We start from the raw sequence: 22,506 nt of genomic DNA, 5'->3' as shown, positions 1-22,506 counted from the left end.
ACTGTAACTGACATTAACACATCAACTCTATTGGTAAATTTTACATAAAAAATGGAAATTACCAGCATTTTTATTGCAGACAGTAGAGAGTAGTTCATAACTGAATTGTTTCAGTTGCCCAGTTGGGTACCACTGAGTCCAGAGGGGTGAGAATTAAGCAATTGTATATTGTACTATATTCACACTGGTTATGGATCTACTTGGAATTCATCCCCTTCTACCACTTAGTAACTATCAAATTCATTTTTATATTATCTCAAATTCCTTTCCACCTTTCAAAGACAGATACCACTCAGGATAATTTTGCTTGACTTAGACATGCAGGTATCATCTGAGTTCTAACGCAGTTTATCTAACAGCTTCAGTAGTTCCTTCACTGGGAAATATGGGCAATCACAGTAACTACCCTTGTGGAGTTTGGTGCAGATTAAATAATACATGGAAAGTGCTTGGCATGGCCTCTGGAGCATAATCACTCAGTACATATAAATTACGGTGCTGATCACGGCCATGTTGACGATGTTGCTAACGTCCTGTCAAGTGAACAGGATTTATAAATATTTATATTCCTAATTATTTGACATGGTATAAGTAAAGTTCACACATGAAGACACTTGGTCTGGTTAAAGCTCTTTAAATTTGTACAATTATATAGACTATGTGAGAAAGAGCTTTTAATATAGTTATTTTAATTATAACTGTTACTTATTTAGCAATATTATTTGGTGTCATTTAACTTGTCTGGGTTAAAGCTCCTAAGTATGTCTTGAGTTGAAGTCCTTGCTTATGGATTTATTTCCCCTGGATTTTGTTTGGTGTATACCACCCAAAACAGAGACAGAAACAAAGACAAATGAAAACGAAGCAGAAGAGGAAAAGATGATGAAAAAAGTCTCCACTTATATAAGCAACAAACGCTGATTTTCTTTTCTTCTCTCCAATTCAGATACTTACAGTCCTTGGTGATTTATATTTAGATCAGGGGATGAGAAGAAAAAACCTTTGAGATATACTTCCTGGCTGTCAATATTCTTATAATGTTCTTTTAGCAAGACACACCCAATTATTTGGCAAAGCGTCCCGCTATTCATTTACTTTGAAATTTTGAAATTGTAAGTCACTCCTCAGACATGGTAAGGAAAACCTATAGAACGATGATGGAGGCAGGCACACTACTGTTGAGAGGCAGGGGGACGCATCTTTTCTGGCAAAGGAAGAAAATCTGCATGAAAGATACACAAGCTTTAACGAATATGAGCAATGTAAGCAATATTCTTGTACAATGGGAATTGCTTAATTCAGAGAAAAACTCAGTGTTTAGTTTCTGGTTAATTAAAGAATATACAGGGCTCACCATCAAAGCTACCCATCAGATTACAATTCCCCTAGGTGTCATGGCCGTTCCATTCTTCATTTCCATTTCCCAGTCTTTTTATCATGGCTAAATGAGAATAGAGTACCATACTCGGGATGTTTCTGGAAGGATTGTGAAAGGGTTATTCCTCCCTCAGAAAGGGAATTTCTAGTTTGAAGATAGAGCGTCACTCCACTTGACCTCCAGGGTGCTGACATCATGCACAGAACTTTGTGCAGCCAGTCAAGCTGCTCACCACTGTGCAGAGCAGGTCAGGCTCTGGGCAGGCATGTTGTAGGTGCCAGGCAGGTGCACGTGGAATTCACGGGGGGCACAAGCAGCTCCATCATCCTAAGCATGAAGCATGAAGACCCTTTGCGCCAGGACAGCGTGCTCACCCTATTGGAGTTGGAGGGAGAGCAAGCAGCTGGTAGGTTGCTCTGAACTTGGGATGGGTCCGCAAAGTGTAGGTGGACCACTTGGTCCACGGGGATCATCTGCAACTGTAAATAAGATGTTTTATTGTAAGCAAAAACATAAAAATAAAAATATAAAAAGACATGGCTGTTGTGGAGGGTGTACCCTGCTTTGTCAACCAAGGCAGGAAGTAGGAGAGAATAAAGATAATTCAAAAAGATAAACAAAAATTAATAGGAGTCTCTTGGCATTCTGGACCATGGTTCAGTCATCCCTAGTACCAGAGTAACTCTATCCCTCCTATAAATTTAGTTAGGTTGAATCCATAACTGTCTTCTTTATGTTTAAAGTGATTTAGATGGCCACATAAAACATCTTGAATGATAGTGAAATGAGTAGCAATCTTGTGGTATATGTTGGAGATGTTTTGTTGTTGTTTAGTTTATAATTGTCCTTTAGTATCTTTATATAATTTAAATATATTTAGGAAAATTAATTATGTTCCTTATTGAAAGGAAGAACCCTTCTGTTGTCATCCAATTTATCTAGAATGTTAAGTTTTTAATCTCCTTTCATTTATGTTTGTTATATAGGATTGCTACTATTAAATATATTGCTTAAATAACAATAAGTTACTTACTGGGAAAGAGTTAAACTATACCGAACAGTTTCATGATATGGCACCTATAAAATATTCTCTCTTCTGAATGTAGTATTATACATATTCAAATAGTGAACACAATATTTCTCAAACAAGGAGTATTTTAGCTCTGAGATGGTGCATGTGATTCTCCAGTTGCCATGATAACTAGTTTTTATTTTACAAAACCACAGATGTACGAAGCAAAAAAAAAAAAAAAAAAAAGAAAACGGCAATTTTTCCAGAAATGGCACATTTTGTTTAATCCAAACACTGAATTTCTTTTCGTTGCAACTGATAACTTTTCGATCTTTATTATAAATAAAACATAAAAAAGACTTTAAACTTTAGATTTTGCAATACATTTTAAAAGAAAAATCTAATACGTTTAGATAATGTACTAAGTGACCTCATCTGAAATCAGAAGGTGCCTGAGTTACCTTACTCATTCTCTGCTTTCTGAGGTTTCATTTTAGGCACTGATGAAATTCAGAAAATGCTTCTCAGATCTGTTGTGTTTATAGAGAATGGTCATTCTGAAATGAAAGCTGAGATGTATTTTGCCTTTACGTGTACTGCCTCAAATAATGTCCTGTTTACATCTCTTAACAAAGTGCCACCAATGCTCTTTATTCAGCAAGGAACAGAATTCTATCTCTCACCCTTGTAGATTCCCCAGTGCCTTCAGAATATTCATATTAAATATAAGATACTAAAATATGTTTAAATATGGAGCAATTATCGAATTTTGAGGTCAGTTCTAAAGAAGCATTGACTTTTGTTTGGAAGGCCAAGCCTCAGTTTTGACTAACTTTGCTTCAGAATTTTATATATTCATATATATGTATTTTTATTGTTATAAAGTATTTATAATCCAGGTAAGAAATTGTTGAATTATGTCTAGTCTCTACATTACACAGCTATATGTGGTACAATTGTGAGCAAATATAACTTCGATGCATCCTCAATCATTATGTGATATCTATTTCTTAATTCTCTGGAAATTAAAAGAATCCTCAGTTTGCTCAACAACAAAACTCCTCACAGAGCTCAACAGCAAGATTCTTCTCTTTATATTGATCTTCAGTTAAAGATAGTTTAAAGGCATTTTTCTAGAAACCCATCCAGTAGCCAACAAGAACACCTTTGTTCCTCCAGAAAGTACCTACTGGGTCTTCTTACATGAAATTCCATGCCGCTGACCCAGTCTATGAAAAAGTAATAGAACACATTATTATCTGTTTTTCCTGTTCTGACTCTTAAGTTTTTTTATCCTTAAATTTTACTTGATGTTCCTTCCTTCCAGAGAAGCTAGTGTTCAGTCTGTTTTGAGAGCCTCCGAGTGTGTGATGGTAGAGCCCTTTGAGATGTTTCATCTGAGAGAGTGATTAAAAACTAAATAGGCAGGGAATATCTTCTCACCCACGTCCTGAAATTAGTCTGTAATGAAATCACAGAATTAGTACATGTGCTATCTACATCTTTAAAAAGAAAAAAATATGAAAATTTGTTATGGAAAATACAATTTGATCTACACAGTGAGTCACAGAAACATTTCAGCAGGTTAATTGTGTATCTCCTGCATTTTCTTTTTAATCTGCCTCTCCAACTGCTAGAAGCGTGGACAAAATTACAAGCATTTCTTAGAGCTTTGTAACTCCTTGTGGACCAGGAGTATCAACATCCCCCAAGAGTTTTTTAAAAAATGCCTAATCTTAGGCTGTGTTCCAGATCTGCTCACTCTGAATCTGCATTTTACCAAAATACTCAGGTGATTTTTCTTTTGCACATTAGATTATGAGAAGCACTGCCCTAGAGGAGATGTAGATATTTATCACTTGTCTGCCGTTTCTGCCTAGATCCCCAAATGATCACAAACAAAACATCAAATAGCTCAAAATTCCACCTCCCTGAGTCTATGCACCTGGACCAGCGTGGACTGGAATGAAAGATGTGAGCAAGCACATTCAAGTCCTGTATGGGCCCGGCGCTCAGTGCGTGCACGTGATTCTTTCAAATCTAATTTTTCTGTCATTCTTTGGCAGGTAATATGGTCCACACTGATGTTATTGTTGTTAATATTTTTTTAACATTTTTTATTGATTTATAATCATTTTACAATGTTGTGTCAAATTCCAGTGTTCAGCACAATTTTTCAGTCATTCATGGACGTATACACACTCATTGTCACATTTTTTTCTCTGTGAGTTATCATAACATTTTGTGTATATTTCCCTGTGCTATACAGTGTAATCTTGTTTATCTATTCTACAATTTTGAAATCCCGTCTATCCCTTCCCACCCTCCACCCCCCTGGTAACCACAAGTCTGTATTCTCTGTGAGTCTATTTCTGTCCTGTATTTATGCTTTGTTTTTGTTTGTTTGTTTGTTTTTGTTTTTGTTTTTTAGATTCCACATATGAGCAATCTCATATGGTATTTTTCTTTCTCTTTCTGGCTTACTTCACTTAGAATGACATTCTCCAAGAGCATCCATGTTGCTGCAAATGGCATTATGAGGTCGCTTTTTATGGCTGAGTAGTATTCCATTGTATAAATATACCACCTCTTCTTTATCCAGTCACCTGTTGATGGCCATTTAGGCTGTTTCCATGTTTTGACTATTGTAAATAGTGCTGCTATGAACATTGGGGTGCAGGTGTCATCCTGAAGTAGATTTCCTTCTGGATACAGGCCCAGGAGTGGGATTCCTGGGTCATATGATAAGTCTATTCCTAGTCTTTTGAGGAATCTCCACACTGTTTTCCATAGTGGGTGCACCAAACTGCATTCCCACCAGCAGTGTAAGAGGGTTCCCCTTTCTCCACAGCCTCTCCAGCATTTGTTGTTTGTGGATTTTTGAATGACGGCCATTCTGACTGGTGTGAGGTGATACCTCATTGTAGTTTTGATTTGCATTTCTCTGATAACTAGTGATATTGAGCATTTTTTCATGTGCTTTTTGCTCATTTGTATGTCTTCCTTGGAGAATTGCTTGTTTAGGTCTTCTGCCCATTTTTCGATTGGGTTGTTTATTTTTTTCTTATTGAGTCATATGAGCTGCTTATATATTCTGGAGATCAAGGCTTTGTCAGTTTCACTTGCAAAAATTTTCTCCCATTCCGTAGGTTTTCTTCTTGTTTTACTTCTGGTTTCCTTTGCTGTGCAGAAGCTTGTAAGTTTCATTAGGTCCCATTTGTTTATACTTGCTTTTATTTCTTCTAGGAGAAAATTTTTGAAATGTATGTCAGATAATGTTTTGCCTATGTTTTCCTCTAGGAGGTTTATTGTATCTTGTCTTATGTTTAAGTCTTTAATCCATTTTGAGTTGATTTTTGTATATGGTGTAAGGGAGTGTTCTAGCTTCATTGTTTTACATGCTGCTGTCCAGTTTTCCCAACACCATTTGCTGAAGAGACTGTCTTTATTCCAATGTATATTCTTGCCTCCTTTGTCGAAGATGAGTTGACCAAAAGTTTGTGGGTTCATTTCTGGGCTCTCTATTCTGTTCCATTGGTCTATATGTCTGTTTTGGTACCAATACCATGCTGTCTTGATGACTGTAGCTCTATAGTATTGTCTGAAGTCTGGGAGAGTTATTCCTCCAGCCTCTTTCTTTCTCTTCAGTAAAGCTTTGGCAACTCTAGGTCTTTGATGGTTCCATATGAATTTTATTATGATTTGTTCTAGTTCTGTGAAATATGTCCTGGGTAACTGGATAGGGATTGCATTAAATCTGTAGATTGCCTTGGGCAGTGTGACCATTTTAACAATATTGATTCTTTCAATCCAAGAGCATGGAATATCTTTCCATTTTTTAAAGTCTTCTTTAATTTCCTTCATCAGTGGTTTATAGTTTTCTGTGTATAATTCTTTCACCTCCTTGGTTAGATTTATTCCCAGATATTTTATTACTTTGGGTGCTATTTTAAAGGGGATTGTTTCTTTACTTTCTTCTTCTGTTGATTTATCGTTAGTGTAAAGAAATGCAACTGATTTTTGAAGGTTAATGTTGTAACCTGCTACCTTGCTGAATTCTTCAATCAGCTCTAGTAGCTTTTGTGTGGACCTTTTAGGGTTTTCTATATATAGTAACATGTCGTCGGCATATAATGACACTTTTACCTCTTCTTTTCCAATTTGGATCCCTTTTATTTCTTTCTCTTGCCTGACTGCTGTGGCTAGGACTTCCAGGACTATGTTGAATAGGAGTGGTGATATTGGGCATCCTTGTCTTGTCCCAGATTTTAGTGGGAAGCTTTTGAGCTTTTCACCATTGAGTACTATGCTGGCTGTAGGTTTGTCATATATAGCTTTTATTATGTTGAGATATGTTCCCTCTATACCCACTTTGGCGAGAGTTTTTATCATAAATGGGTGTTGAATTTTATCAAATGCTTTTTCTGCATCGATTGAGATGATCATGTGGTTTTTGTCCTTTCTCTTGTTGATGTGATGTATTACACTGATTGATTTGCGTATGTTGAACCAGCCTCGTGTCCCTGGGATGAACCCCACTTGGTCATGATGTATAATCTTTTTTATGTGTTGTTGGATTCTATTTGCTAAAATTTTGGTGAGGATTTTGGCGTCTATGTTCATCAGTGATATTGGCCTATAATTCTCTTTTTTTGTAGTGTCTTTGCCTGGTTTTGGTATCAGGGTGATGGTGGCTTCATAGAATGAGTTTGGGAGTATTCCCTCCTTTTCAATCGTCTGGAAGAGTTTGAGAAGGACTGGTATGAGTTCTTCTTTGTATGTTTGGTAGAATTCCCCGGTGAAGCGTCCGGTCCTGGACTTTTATTTGTAGGGAGGTTTTTAATTGCTATTTCTATTTCCTTTCTAGTGATCGGATTGTTCAAGTGTTCAGATTCTTCTTGATTCAGTTTTGGTGGACAGTATGTTTCCAGAAACTTGTCCATCTCCTCTAGGTTATCCAGTTTGGTTCCATATAGTTTTTCATAATATTCTCGTATGATATTCTGTATTTCTATTTTGTTTGTTGTAATTTCTCCATTTTCCTTTCTTGTTTTGCTAATTTGTGCTCTCTCTTTTTTCTTCTTTGTGAGTTTGGCCAGAGGTTTGTTGATTTTATTTACTTTTTCAAAGAACCAGCTTTTGGTTTGGTTGATTTTTTCTATGGTCTTGTTAATCTCTATTGTATTTAATTCCTCTCTGATCTTTATTATTTCCTTCCTTCTGCTGCTTTTTGGGGCTCTTTGTTCTTCTTTTTCTAATTCATTCAGGTGGTGGGTTAAATTGTTTATTTGAGATTGTTCTTCTTTTTTTGAGGAAGGCCTGTATCGCTATAAACTTCCCTCTTAGCACTGCCTTTGCTGTGTCCCATAGGTTTTGAGTGGTTGTGCTTTCATTCTCATTTGTCTCAAGGTATTTTTTAATTTCAGCTTTGATTTCCTCATTGATCCATTGTTTTTTCAATAACATATTGTTTAATCTCCATGCTTTCCTTTTTTTCTCCTTTGTTTCTCTGTTGTTGATATCCAGTTTCATGGCATTGTGCTCAGTAAAGATGCTTGAGATAATTTCTATCTTCTTAAAATTGTTGAGGTTTCTTTTCTGCCCAAGTACATGATCGATCCTGGAAAATGTTCCATGTGCACTTGAAAAGAATGTATATCCTATTTTTTGGGGGTGTAATGCTCTGAAAATATCCACCAAATCTAGTTTTTCTATTGTAGTATTTAATTTCTCTGTTGCCTTGTTTATTTTCTGTCTGGAAGATCTGTCTAGTGATGTTAATGCAGTGTTAAAATCTCCAACTATGATTGTATTCCCATCAATATCCCCCTTTATCTCTGTTAGTAATTCTTGTATGTACTTAGGTGCTCCTATATTGGGTGCATATATATTAACGAGTGTAATATCCTCATCTTGTATCACTCCTTTAATCATTATAAAATGTCCTTCTTTATCTTTCTTTATGGCCTTTGTTTTAAAGTCTATTTTGTCTGAAATCAGTACTGCAACACCTGCTTTTTTGGATTTTCCATTTGCGTGGAATATCCTTTTCCATCCTTTCACTCTCAATCTATATGTGTCCTTCTCCCTAAAGTGGGTCTCTTGTATGCAGCATATTGAAGGTTCTTGCTTTATTATCCAATCTGCCACTCTGTGTCTTTTGACTGGAGCATTTAGTCCATTAACATTTACAGTAATTAATGATAGATGTGTGTTTATTGCCATTTTGAACTTATCTTTGCAGTTGAATTGGTATATCCTCTTTGTTCCTTTCTTCTTCCTTTTGTGGTTTGGTAATTTTCCTTTGTATTATCATGGATTTTATTTAATTTTTGAGACTCCTTTGTAAATTTTTGGCTTGTGGTTACCCTTTTTTGTAAATCTATCAACCCATTACTATAACTGTTTTTATTAAACTGATAGTAACATGATCTCAAACCCATCCTACTGTTAAAAAAATTTAAAAATGAAAGAAAAAAATATTCTATATTTCCCTGCCTCCCTCTCCCACTCTCAGTGATTTGTATGTCTTCTTTTATAATTTCATGTTTACTTTATTTGTAATTCATGAGTTATCACCTTTCCAGTTGTGTGTTTCTCATTTCTGTAGCATCCTGCTGCTTTTCTATTTAGAATAGCCCTTTCAATATTTCTTTTAGCATGGGTTTAGTGTTGCTAAACTCCTGCAGCTTTTTCTTGTCTGTGAAACTCTTTATTTCTCCTTCTATCCTCAAGGATAGCCTTGCTGGATAAAGGATCCTAGGCTGCATCTTTTTTTCATTCAGGGCTTTGACTATATCTTGCCACTCCCTTCTGGCCTGTAGTGTTTGTGTAGAGAAATCAGCTGAGAGCCTTATGGGGGTTCCCTTGTAACTTACTCTTTGCTTTTCTCTTGCTACCTTTAGAATCATTTCTTTCTCCTTGACTCTGGCCATCTTGATTATGATATGTCTTGGTGTGGGTCTATTTGGGTTCTTCCTGTTTGGGACCCTCTGAGCTTCCTGTACTTGGATATCTGATTCCTTCTTTAAGTTTGGGAAGTTTTCAGTCATGATTTCTTCAAAAACCTTTTCAATCCCCTTTGATCTTTCTTCTCCTTCTGGGACCCCTATTATGCGAAGATTGGGACGCTTTATATTATCCCATAGGTCCCTTATGCTATTTTCATTATTTTTTATTTGCTTCTCTTGTAGTTCTTCTGAATGGGTGCTTTCTATTGCCCTGTCTTCTAGATCACTAATTCGTTTTTCTGCATTATCTAGTCAGCTTTGCACAGCTATTAGATCATTCCTCATCTCTGTCAATGAGTTTACCCATTCTACTTGGCTCTTCTTTATAGCTTCAATTTCATTTTTGACATATTTTATATCTCTAAACACTATCTCTTTTAATTCCTTCAGCAATTCGATCACTCCTTTTTTGAAATCTTGATCTAGTAGGCTATCGATGTCTATTTCGTTGATCTTTCTTTCAGGGGATTTCTCTTGTTCTTTTAATTGGGAAAGGTTTTTCTGCTTCATCTTGCTCATACCTCTTTGTCACTGTGGTTTACGGAATATCAGTTGTTTATTTTGGTCCTTAAGGGTTTTATCTATCTGATGCCTATTTAGGAATAGAACTTAGGAAAAAAAGAAAAAAAAATAAGAGAGAAAAGAATTTTAAAAGAAGGGAGAAAGAGGGTTTGAAAACAGTGTATAATGAATAATAGAAGAGTGAGTTGAAGCAGAGTATTAATCGGGTTGAGACGTCCTTTTAAAACCTTTACAAAAAAAGGGAGGTAGATGAATAGATGTATTTGAAACCTGTGTCTAATCAATAGCAGGACATCAAAACCCAAGAGAAATAGAAATGAATTAAGAAGTAAAGATTTAGAGAGTAATAGAAAATAGAACAGGTAAAAACAGATTTAAAAAAAAAAGGGGGGGGGGGTTGTCGGTGTTCTCCTGGAGTCTGTGTGCTTTTAATGTGAAGTCTTTCTGTCTTCGTCCTGTTTTGGAAGCTCAGCTTGCTGTTTTAAGAGGCCCTCCGTTGGCGCCCTCTTCTGTGCTGCTCCCAGCACCTGTTGGCAAGCTGATCGCGCCTCCTCCTATCACTGGGTCAGGTGCAGCTCTCTGCTGTGGCCGGGCGGGTCGCTGCCCCTCCGGATGCCATAGTCAGACGTTGCAGACTGGCCAGGTAGGAGGGCGGGTCTTGCCCCTTCCCAGCACCTCGGTCAGGGGCTGTGTTCCTGCCGGAAAGGCAGGGGGGCCGCTCTCCCTCTACCTGCGCCGCTGGTAGTTCCGCTCTCTGTGCGGCTGCGCGCTCCGTCCTGGTCGGCGCTCCGCGGGTGGGCTCAGGGAAGAGCGAGGGACAGCCCTGTCCCTGCTCCGAGCCAGAACCCAGCTCCTTGTTTGTCTTTGTGGAGCAAGTTCTCTGAGGGACCAGGATGGAAGGATCCTATCTGCCCCAGACTGCAGGCCAGTCTCAGTCTGGCCTTTGAGGCTGCTAAGCCCTTTGGTGCGGATGCAGGTTTCGCTCCTGCCCCCGCCTGAGTGCTCAGCGCAGAGGATATGGCGCCTGTTCCTGAGCCCCGCCTCTCTTCCCCCGAAAACTTTCCGCGGGTTTTCAGAGATGGGGGTGTGCACCCTTCCTCCGAGAGCACATCAACCGTGCTGTTTTATGGAGGGCCCAGGTTGTTCTGCCCTGTGCACCCACAGCCACGGCGCGCAGCCCCTTGCGTTCCCCCGGGGCTGCCTCCGTGCAGCCACTTCCGTCCTCCGCCCGGCTTGTGCAGCCTGGCCCTGCCCGCCGCTGCCGGCCCGCCTCTCAGGCTGGGTGTTGGGGGGACGCTCTGTGCCCGTTTAACTTAGTTCTGTTAGTCAAGGGCTGCTCTGTACAGATCCGAGCCTCGGAGGCTCCCCCTCCCTCCTGTTGGCCTCTCAGTTGGAGAGGGGAGGCCCAGCGAGCGAGCGCCAGTCCTCCTTTGCCGCTCCCTCCCCGTGGGACCAGTCCGGCGCTGCTTTGCCTTTTGTTCTTTCTTTTTTCCTTTTCTCCTACCAGATTTTTGACGTCTTTATCCTTTGAAGAGGGAGATGTTCTGTCGGAGTTCCACAGGTGCTCTGGTTGGCTGAGTGGGTCCGTAGATGTGGGTCTTGGTGTATTTGTGGGAGAGGGTGACCTGCGAGCGTCCTTCTACTCCGCCATCTTCTCCGTCTCTCCTTTTTTTTTTAGTTTTTATATAATTGAATTTATCAGTCTGTTATATATAATGGCTCTGGATTCTGCTATAATTAGAAAAACTTCTTTCCTCTAATATGTATGTATGTATCTATGCATTTATTTGAAAACATGTAAATATATATTGCATACTTTTGTCTAATATTTTAATGTTTTTATTGTTTACATTTAAATTTTAGATTCATTTATAATCTGTGTTGCATGGCAAGAAATGTATCTGCCTTTAATTTTTTCAACTATCTGGATTTTTTTTCCCCAATTTCACATGTTGATTTTAAATGAACTTAATTCTGAATTCATTTATCATATATTACATTCCTAAATACATTTAAGTAACTTCTAGACTTTGTCGACTCTTCAGTCTATATCTTTATGTATTATTATTGTACTATTATCAATTACTATTTACTTTATAATATAAAAATTCATTTGTACATATAATTTTTAAAGGAAAATCTGGTAAAGTTAGTACAGCATTTTGATCATATCAGTTACTCTTATTTTTTGGAATTTCACAGATAGTTCTTACTTCTCCACATTAAGATTTGGGCTATTAAAGTCAGGAACTGAGACTTAAGACATTTTTATTTAATGCAATGAATAGCACAGTGCCCAATGCCTAAAACAAAGTAAGTGAATCATAGAATATTTGCTGAATTAAATTGCAATTACTTTAAAATAATAGCACCACAAAACTGGTCTTTCATCTAGGGAATTAGATAGGGGATGCCGATTTGAAATTTTCTGTGCAGATAACACACAACTGCCAGACAAGAAAGAAGTGAAGGCATGAAATAACAGAAGCCCACAGGACTTGTGGTAGTTTTGATGATGGGAAGGGCAATGACAGCATTTCTGGATAAGTATGTTATTTGTATTAATATCATAGTTTGAAACTCACATAACTCCTTACTAGTAAACTAACCATGAGTATTGTATCCTGTTAGATCACTTGTCAAGGATAGACTCTAGAAGAGATTCATTGATCAGCTGAATATGCGAACATTTCTCCTTATCCTGATAACAGGACTCTCACTTTCAAGAATCCTGTTTTCCATCTTCCATTTGCATGGTTCCCTTGGACCTGATCTAAACCCTCGTTCCAGAGTTGGGTATAAAATCTGGGCTTGTTAATCAGATCCTTACCCCTGTCCACAGTGGATGGTACTCAATTCAAGGCAGGCTGGTCAGAAGTACTAAACTAAAGAGGAGAGAAATACTTATCTCTCACACACACACTGTGAGAATGTAGGACTGGAGGGCTGGGGGTCCATCATGTTGCAGGATGTTGTCTGAAAATGAAAGTAAAGCACAAAGAAGGATAAATCAGCCCAGTGGGAGAGGTTACTGCTCCAGATGTCATCATTTGAACCCCTGGATCCAGCTGTGAGTTTTCATTTATGTATGCCAGTAATGTCCATCAAAAAAGACTCAAGCTTGTACGACTTGAATTTTTTTCATTTGCAACTGAACACCTTGACCAATACACACCATTCTTAGGATCATGTTTGAAATAGTTCTTGAGCTATTTTGTTCATTCAGGTTTGTATGTTTGTGTGTGTGTGTGTTTGTTTTCTTTATGGAACAGATTGTATTTTTTCCTAAGTACTCAATAGAGTACTATGAACATCCTGGCAATGATGTTGGCTCTGATGGGTTACACAAGATACTTGCCTACATCACTTATTTTAAGAAATTTGTATAGGTTTTCCCTTTTTCCCCCAGAGATTTACATAAACTTTTCATATCCCTTATAGGAATTTGATGAAACATAAAGCTGACAATTCACACCTTAAAATTCAACACTGTGAAACTTATCTTTTTTTAGAGTCAATTCTCCAGTTGGGTGCAGAATAATCTTAAAATATTTAAAAACTTGTTAAAGTCTCCAGAAAATATATATAGCAGCAGCATTCAGGAAAGTATAGAGAGGAGAAGATAAATTTTCAATCTTATGTATAGAAACCATTCCCACTACCCTTGGCCCATTGGTTGATCTTTCATGCATGGCAACATAAGGAAGGACTAGGGTAATAAAAAACAAAACAAAACAAAACAAAACAAAACAAAACAAAACAAAACAAAAAAAACAGAAAGAGAAGTGAAACTGTACCAGAGATGGTTGCAAAAGAACAGTGTTTGGTGTCTTAAAATCTGACAGCAGTTTAGAGCAGTACCACATGACTTATGATGGTAGTATGTGTTTTCCATGTGCTGGTGGTCAGAGATTTCTCAAATTTGTTCAACTACATTTACTACTGAGGACTAGTTGTGCTAGACTGTTACTGCAATGTCCAGGAGACATGTGACTTGTAGGCTGCATAAAAGAATGGCAAAAAAGAAAATGATGGGGCACTTACTAATTTCCAAAATGGTATGCAAGATATGCAACTAGGAATATGTGTTAAAAACATTATATTTGTTCTTATTTCTGAATCATAAAATACTGCTTTCCTATGACCCTGCCTTGGTGCTTTTGCTCTCTAGGCAACCTTTTATTCAGTCCCTGTGACAAAGGTACAGACGACATCTGCCATGTTCTTTGAACCAGTAAAAACAGTCATTTGAAGAAAAAAGGAAATGAAAAATAATGAGCAAGGATGATTGGTTTTTTTTTCCATTATCTTTTGTTTAAAATTTTATTTCCCTTGGTCTCAGGTGCATTGTTTGCACTATGAAGTAATTCATTCTGTGTCATCAAGTGATAACTGTGCACCTGCCAACTATCATAGCGAAAACAGAGAAGACCCACACCCTACATTAACTGTTCTCTGACAGATAACCACATCAAATCTTTATTTTATCTTGGACCTGTTTCAGCAAAGAAGCAGTGATTGTGTGGTTCTGTTTGTGAAAAGTCTGCATTTGTATGCTTTAGGGTTTTTGTATGTGCTATTTATACCTTGAAAGCTTACATAGGTAAATTTATATTACAAGTTAAAGATTCCTTAAAAAGTCAGTGTCTTCACAGGATGCTCTGTAGACTGTTAATTTTCACTCTTTAATAATTGTATTGTGCTTATAAAGATTTAAAGGATAAAAGTATCATAAGTGAGAAAATTACAACATTGAAAGTAGGATACCTTTATAATTATTAGTGAGTCAGTTTTTCTGTTTTAATTTCTTATGCTACCTAGATTGGGAGCACTTTCAAATGAAGGCATGTAGGAGTAAGTTGGAATTACATGGGGAAAATAAAAGAAGAAGAGCTCCTGTCTATTTAAAGCATTAGAGCATTCTGTCCACTAGGGTTTCCTCCCTGGTCCATATTATGATCCTGAGAAATTGTCCCAGGAAAAGGTGTGGTCACAAGAACAAGTCCTCCTTGTTTACAGAAGTGCACGTGCACTTGTCTCATTTCCTCAGGTCACCCAATTTTCAGTTATTACTCACTTTCATAAAGTTCATGAAGACTTTCAAAATATTCCAGCTGTGGAAGAGAAAAATGATCTTGACTAAACTAGGAGAAGATCCACCCTCTATGAGTAATCTCTTTAATAAGGTTTCTTCATTCTGCAGGCACAGTGACTAATACTGAATCCACAGATTTATCTATATGCCAAATGGGAATACAAGGGACATAAGAGAAAGACTTATTTTTTTCCTGAGGAGATTCTTTCTTTAGTCTGCTACCAGCAAGCAAAGAAGAGAATGCAGCTGAATCATGATCATTTTGGAAGCTCCAAACAAATGCAAACAAACAAAAACCAAAGCAACTATAATTTCTTTTATGAATGCATAGAATAATTTACAGGTAATGGGGAAAATTTCTTTTTAACCAAGATAAAATTTGAAAAACTGTTAAAGGATTATGTTTATCTTAAGTAATTATAGAAGATGAGTTCAGGTTATGCAAAGAAAAAGATTTTGACTTAGCATTACCTGAAGATTTTTAGCAGGATTGCTCAATGTAAAAAGTAAGTTTCTTGATAGAATTTTTCAAATGTTAGATGGATCAGTCTTCAGAGAAATGCTCCATGAATTCTTACATGAAATGAGTTGTTTCCTTTAAAAATAAAAGTGCAAATTTCTAATGTTTATTGCATCCCTGCCATGTCCAAAAATATCATTTAATCAGTTTGTGTAAGTTACCCCAGGCATCCTCCCAACTCCTAGATGTGGTAAGGAATGTACTGAAGAAGAGAAAGAATAGAGATTGGGCAGAGGGGGGCGCTGGGTTCTGCACTGTCACCACAACACCTGAGCCAACTCTGCGGACTCAAGGTGAGATGGCCCTTTAGATATTCCTGATTTGAGGGAGGGGGCAGCATCCATCATTATTACTCCCATGTGGATCACTGGTAAACGGCTATCTCAAGAATGACGCTTGGGGTGGTAGCTTCATTCAGCTCAGGTGACTCCCAGTGGAGCTTGATGACTGGCACCTGAGTGAATTTATCCCTCAGTCATGAAAGGAGCATCTGACCTTGGTTCACAGGATCCGTGACACTAGCCCAGTAGCTTATTGGTCCACCAAAGTATTGCTGGTCACGTCCTTTCCCCGGACTATCTCAAAGTACATTTCTTTAGCTCTTTTAACCTTAGTTAAAAGAAACCCCCTTAAATTAACACTGTATGTTATTGCTGGCTCATTCTTTTTGGTGACATTTCAGGCTGTGTACAGTGAGTATCATAACCTGAGGAGACCTGGTTAAATTTCATCTTTTAGCCGAGTCTCCTGCCACAGGTTCACTTAACAAATATTTATCAACTCTAAGTGCCAAGTCTTTTCCTAGGCACTAGAAATAGAGGGGTTGGGGGGAATCACGGACTGTACATCAGTGGTATTTTTTAAGTGACTGAGTGACAGGATGGGGAAATAAATAACACCTCTACTTTTTTTCATACTTAGTATGAACCAAGCACAGTTTTGAATTTTTTGCATATATTAATGCTTTCAACTCTTGTAACATTGCTGTGTGACAAGCACTACTAAAATTTAAGAAGCTGGCACCAGAAGGTTATAGAACTTCTGGGAACCACTCAGGAAACATGTTGCAGCAGGCATTCAGACTCTTAAGTGTTTGCCTCCGAAGTCTATTCTCTGATCCACACATAACTAATTGTGACCAATTATGCTTCACTGTGCTTATAAAGGCTTTTGGAAGATGTCAGGAGCTGAGTCCCTCATCCAGAGATGAAAATAAGTGATTTAGCAGGCATTATAAAATAATTATTAAAAAAAGAATCCACAGAGTTTTGACTTTTTTTCACAGTATCTGAATAGCTTTATGTAGTTTAACCCATTTATATTAATCATTTATCTCTAAAAATATTTGGGTGTGATATTTCAGAAAATATTCTGGTTGCCTCATCTGAGACACATGATCGTCTTTTGGTGCTGGGATCTGAGACAGCACAGACACCCCGAAACTGAGGTCACCTTAGCATGATGCTGCATTAGGGTGAGGAAATCCTCCTGATTCTTCATGTCTGGGGTTTCCTCATTGTTGGCACTGACAACCCACGTCCTGGGAACTTCCTCAGTCCAGGGCAAACGAGAATGGTTTCATACTCTCTGCTCTACCTTCATTCTTGTTGTGGGTTTTATTGCCCCTTCCGTCATGGGGAAGATATTTAAGTCCGGTTGATTGATTTCAAGCAGAAAATGGAGGGGAAGAAGGGATACACTGAGAACTGTCCATTTGGACATCCTTCAGGAAGAGGAGTTGAGAATGAGGAGGAGGAGGACTTTGGGACCCCCAGGTCCTACACTACAGGCTTTGGGCGCTCCCTGCAGGAGTGTTGGCTGGAGCCCAGCTGAGTGCACTCCTGCACCCAGGAATTTCTAGAAATGGCCCATAGCACTTCCTGCTTCCCCACATTTCTCACGCCTCAGTCTTCTAGACTCAAAAAAAAAAAAAAACAAATACAACTTAATGATTTTTTTTTTCCATTTCAGCCTCCTTACTAAACATCAGTAGTTAGGATTATGCCTGCATTTAATAGTTGGTCAGAAGTTTTCAGAAAAATAGTTCAGATCATGGGATTTTATAAGCCCTGTTTTATTGGAACTTGCTATATTCAAAATAAAGCAAAAAAACGATGCATTTATTTAAGCTGTGTGATGTCAAAAATGATTTAATGATTTTAATACCTTATTAAAACATCAAAATGTATTAGGAAACATTCTTGTCAACATAATAGGAATTTTTGTTAAAGAATGTTGAAAGGAGTGTTTCAAGCCAAAAATCAATAAAAACATAGGAAAGATGAAAGATGACTAATGAGGAAATCAAGCCCTTTACGCTTTGATGAATGCCGTTCGAATGTGTCAAAACTTGCAGTGTATTGCCAAATAAAAGAGAGTACGAAACATAAAGAAAACCTCATTAGGGAAAAAACATACAACAATACAGTCTACTTGAAAATGGCTGGTGAGATAATTACATTGAACAGTCAAAGAAGAGCGAAGTTCTGAAGTTTATACTTGTTTGTATCAGTGATCTAAGGAAACTGGGGACTCATACCAGAATTAGGTACACATTGGAATGTCTTTATTTTAATTTATGTTAAAGAGTAACAGAAGTTCTGCTCTCCTGATAATTTCTCTTAAGCTATTATACATGGTTATATTTACTAACTGATGATTTACATATCTTACAGGATAAATGAGTTCAAATACATGTATTTAGCATTGTTCTTTCATTATACTTACAGACCAATTGCAGTTGGATGCAGAAGTTATGGGAAATCTGAATGCCTTCCTTACACTAAATCGTTAGAAACACTGTTTTTCTTTTATCATATATTATCATATTATTGTCCCACATACAAACAAAATTGTACCTTGGCATTCTCCTCTCTGGTTGCTTCCGAAACGGTATAAACTTTGGCATACACACAATATTCCAGACCGTCAGGATGACTGTGATATTTTTAATCTTAGATTCTTGATTTTTGGATTCTGGGTCAGCGTAACCTATTTTTCGAGTTTGGCCAGAGTTATGTTCAAGTTCCTTCTGCCAGTGAGGCTTCAATCTCACTGAAATCTAAGCAAACTATTGAGAGTGTGCTCTGATTTCTTTTTGTCACCTGTAGTAAAATGTGAGAGGAAGGAGATACATGGAGGAAAGAACTGTTAAGCAAAAGAATTGAGACATGACAATTTGGAGACTTCTCAGGTTATCTAGATTGTAAAGCATGAAAAAATTAATTTATTATTAGACAAGGATGGAGAGAGTCAGATCTGTGGCTAGACAATCGTTTTATAATGCGTCAGGAGGATTAGAAGTTCAGAGTATTCAGTCACACAAAGGGCTTTGTGAGATTAGATGTGTAACATACAGATCCTCTCAGCCATCTCAGCAGAAGCTAGGAACACATACAAGATTACTCAGGAATGGTCTGTGGGAGAAATTTTGGTCTAACACAATGAGTTCATGTGAGATACATGGGAGACACACAAGATATTTGAAATTTTTATAGAAGAAGAAAATACTGCCAACTTGTACTAAAAGGGACAGAGAGAAGAAGAAATGAAAGAAGTTTGTCAGGCTGTCAAAATTCTGTAGGTAGGAAACAGGATGATAAAATCACTAAACTTCAAACACATTCTCCCCTTCATGAAAAGGAATAATGACTCTAAGAACAGAACTGTGAGCCCAGTAGGTGGAACCTTCAACAGAAAAGAATTATTCCCAGGCCTTGAAACCTAATACTGTTTTCCCAGCTGGACTTTGAAATTGCTTAAGACAAGTGACTCCTTTTTTCTTTTTGGTTTCTTCCTTTTTGACTGGAAATCTCTGTAACTGTTAACCCATTCCTGTACCACCATTCTATTTGGGGAGCAGATAACTTGTTTACGAGACTCACAGGTCCACAAGCAGGGAGAAATTTTTCTTTAAGAATGGATTATACCCACACTCTCATCTATACCTAATGTAGTTGAATTAAGTAGTAACATCTGGGACTTTTGATATGAGGTTTAAAACTTGAGCTGATGCTCTAATTGGTTGAGTCTTTTGGTGTCCTTGGGTGGGATGAGTGTGTTTGCACGTGGGTTGGATGTGAATCTATTTGGTGTCAGATAGTGGATTGCTGTAGACACAATAATGGCCCCATAATATGTCCCTGTCTTACACAGCATTCACAGGTTCTGCTGATTAACATGGCAAAGGGGGGTTAAGTTGGCAAATGGAATTAAGACTGCTAATAAATTTATATTAAAATGAAGAGATTATCCTGGATTAAAATGAGGAGGGGGAGGAAGGAGTGTCAGTCATCAGAGTGATGCAATGTAAGAAAGATTCTACCATTTATTGCTGGCTTTGAAGATATAAAGAGGCCATAAACTAAGGAAGGCAGGGGATTGGATTCTTCTCAAAGCCTTCAGGAGGAATGTGTATTTACCTATAACTTCAATTTTAGCTGAGACACCTATTTTGCACTTCTGAACTCCAGGACTATAAGAAAATGTATGTCATTTAAGTCATCAAGTTTGTGGTAATTTGTTACAGCAATGATAGGAAACTAGTGCATGCCCTTCCTACAGTGCTTGGGTTTTGTTTGTTTGTTTTTAATAATTTTCATCAGTTAAATAGTTGTGCCAGTGAGGGGATTCGCCAGAGATCCTCACTCTGCTGTTTTAGAAGCCCCTCTCTTGAAATGTATGTCTTCGTGTTTGAAAGCTACGTTTGCTGATAAAGAGGTCTAAATAAACAGTTCCCCCTGCCCTGGCACTCTAACATGCCATTCCATTACCTGGCAAATCCTTCCATTTCTTATTGTTATTGCAAACAGTCTACTATAATTCTGACTTCCCTTCTCTGGTGCTTTAAATATATGTTCTTTATCTTTGGCTCTCGAAAGTTTGATAGAAATGTGCTTAGGTGGGGGCGGTGAGGGTGTGTGTGTGTGTGTGTGCTGTGTTTATACTTTTGGTGTTTGCTGAGCTACTAGGATTTGTAGTTGGGAGTCTTGGCCATCATCTCTTCAAACAGTTCTTATGCTTTATTCTATTTGTCTTTTACTTCTGGGACTTTATTTTCAAATATATTAGGTTGTATCTTGGAACTCATTTTATTTTTCACTTTGTTTTACCTCCTTGTGCTTCTCTGTGTGTTCTTTCTATTGACCTATTTTCACGCTCAGTGATTCTTTACTATGTTGAGTTTATTGATGTGCCCGTCAAAGGTGGTGCACACTTCTATCACCGAGTTTTTCCCTTTGATTATTTCTTATGTTTCTCTTGCCCCATCTATCTATGCATGTTGCCTGCCTTTTGCTCCACAGACTTTTATGTATTAATCATTAATCAATAAAAAGAATATAGAGTGATTTAAAATTCTCTGTCTGTTAGTGCCAATATCTGGGTCTTATGAGGCTCGTTCTATTAGTCCCTGAACAGTGTGCTGTGTTTTGCTTGTATTCTGTATTTCTTGTAGTTTCGACTTGAACACCAGACATCTTGTATAGGAGCACGGAGACTGAGATATAGAGACCTGGAAATGTGAAACTTCTTTTCTTGCCAGGTTGAGGTTTTCTAGTCAGAAGGTGAACCACGTTGTTGTTGTTACGGTTACCCTTATTGTACCACCAACTTCAAATTTTTCTACCTTTGCCTTTTGTTTAGTGTGAAGACTGGTTTTCTGGAAGATTTCATCAATGTCTGCTCCATTCTCTGCTTTAGGTCTTCTCTTTGCACTTGTATGTTAGATATTTCTTCACAGCGTCACCCCTCTCCACATAGTAGACTGCTGTTATCTGTCATGCAGCTCTTGATGATCTGGGAGAGGGAGTGAAAGGCACGGACATTCCCTGGTGTTTGGGGTCAGCCTTGGTCTTAGGCGGGCAGTGTGCGGCCAGTCTCAAGGATGTGAGGATCTCCTCCTCAGTGATCCTGCTCTTTCCCTGGTGGATAATCTCTAATAACACGAGTCCTGAGTGTTTTGTCCCCTTCCGCATAAGTAGAGGTGAGTTTTTATTTCCTACTCCTAGATGCAGGGGTTTTCCACCGATATCCTGAGAGCAGTTTATTTTACTACTTTACACCAGGGGCTTAAACTTTTGTTCTAAAGGGACAACAGGGGAGGTTTTGAGTGGGGCTTTATGCCCTTCCTGCATGAAAGTCTCCTCCCCTTGACACACATCATCAGGGGCTCTCCCTGTCTCTTACTTTGACTAATTTTCCTCATGATCACCTCTTGAGAAAATACTGCAGATGGTCATAAATTACCTTTGTGGCTTTCAGCTCCTAGAAGCTCTGGCCTCTCATACTAGCCCATACTCATTATTTAGCAATTGGTTTAAGTTTTAGCTGGATTCTTCTTTCTTGCCCTTCAGCTTCTGCATCTGCCCCAGGTAACTAAGTGCTCTGTCCTCTCTCTCTTTGGAAGATCCTATCTTTCCACAGATTTTTGGTTTGTTGCCCTGTGATCTCAGTTCCCTAATGAGTTCAAGGAAATGTTGGTTTGTAGATCCAGCTTTTTATGTTGTTTTTTTTTTTGGGAAACAGTGCTCTTTCTAGTATTGTACATACTAAGTAGAAGCTTAAAATCCTGTTCCCTTTGTCTGAAAGGTTCTCAGTTTTGGTGTAGAAACATATTTGATTTTTATAGATTGCTTAGTATTGTGCATCTAAGCTTAAAGCAAACTGTAGGAATCATTCTGCGGAGTTCCTGTCTGTTCAGATAAACACAAAGCAATGTAGGTAATGGTATAATATTACAGTGAGATTCCAGATTCTGCAAAATAGAAACTGATTTCAAGGTGAAAGCAAATAGGCTGGTTATACCAGAAATCCTCTTTGTTTCTGCTTTCAGACTGATTTAGTAAAAAGGTTCTCCTTCCTCCCTTGAGAAAGCCTCAATCTATGTAAATTTCTTCCTGCCTTCTTGTTTTTCCCGAGGTAGGGTGGGGAGAAAGAGAGAAAGAAAGAGAAAGAAAGAGAAGGAGAGAG

This window comes from Camelus dromedarius, chromosome 2, assembly GCF_036321535.1.
Source record: "Camelus dromedarius isolate mCamDro1 chromosome 2, mCamDro1.pat, whole genome shotgun sequence".
Lineage (NCBI taxonomy): Eukaryota > Metazoa > Chordata > Mammalia > Artiodactyla > Camelidae > Camelus > Camelus dromedarius.
Note: the sequence above shows the minus strand (reverse complement) of the source record.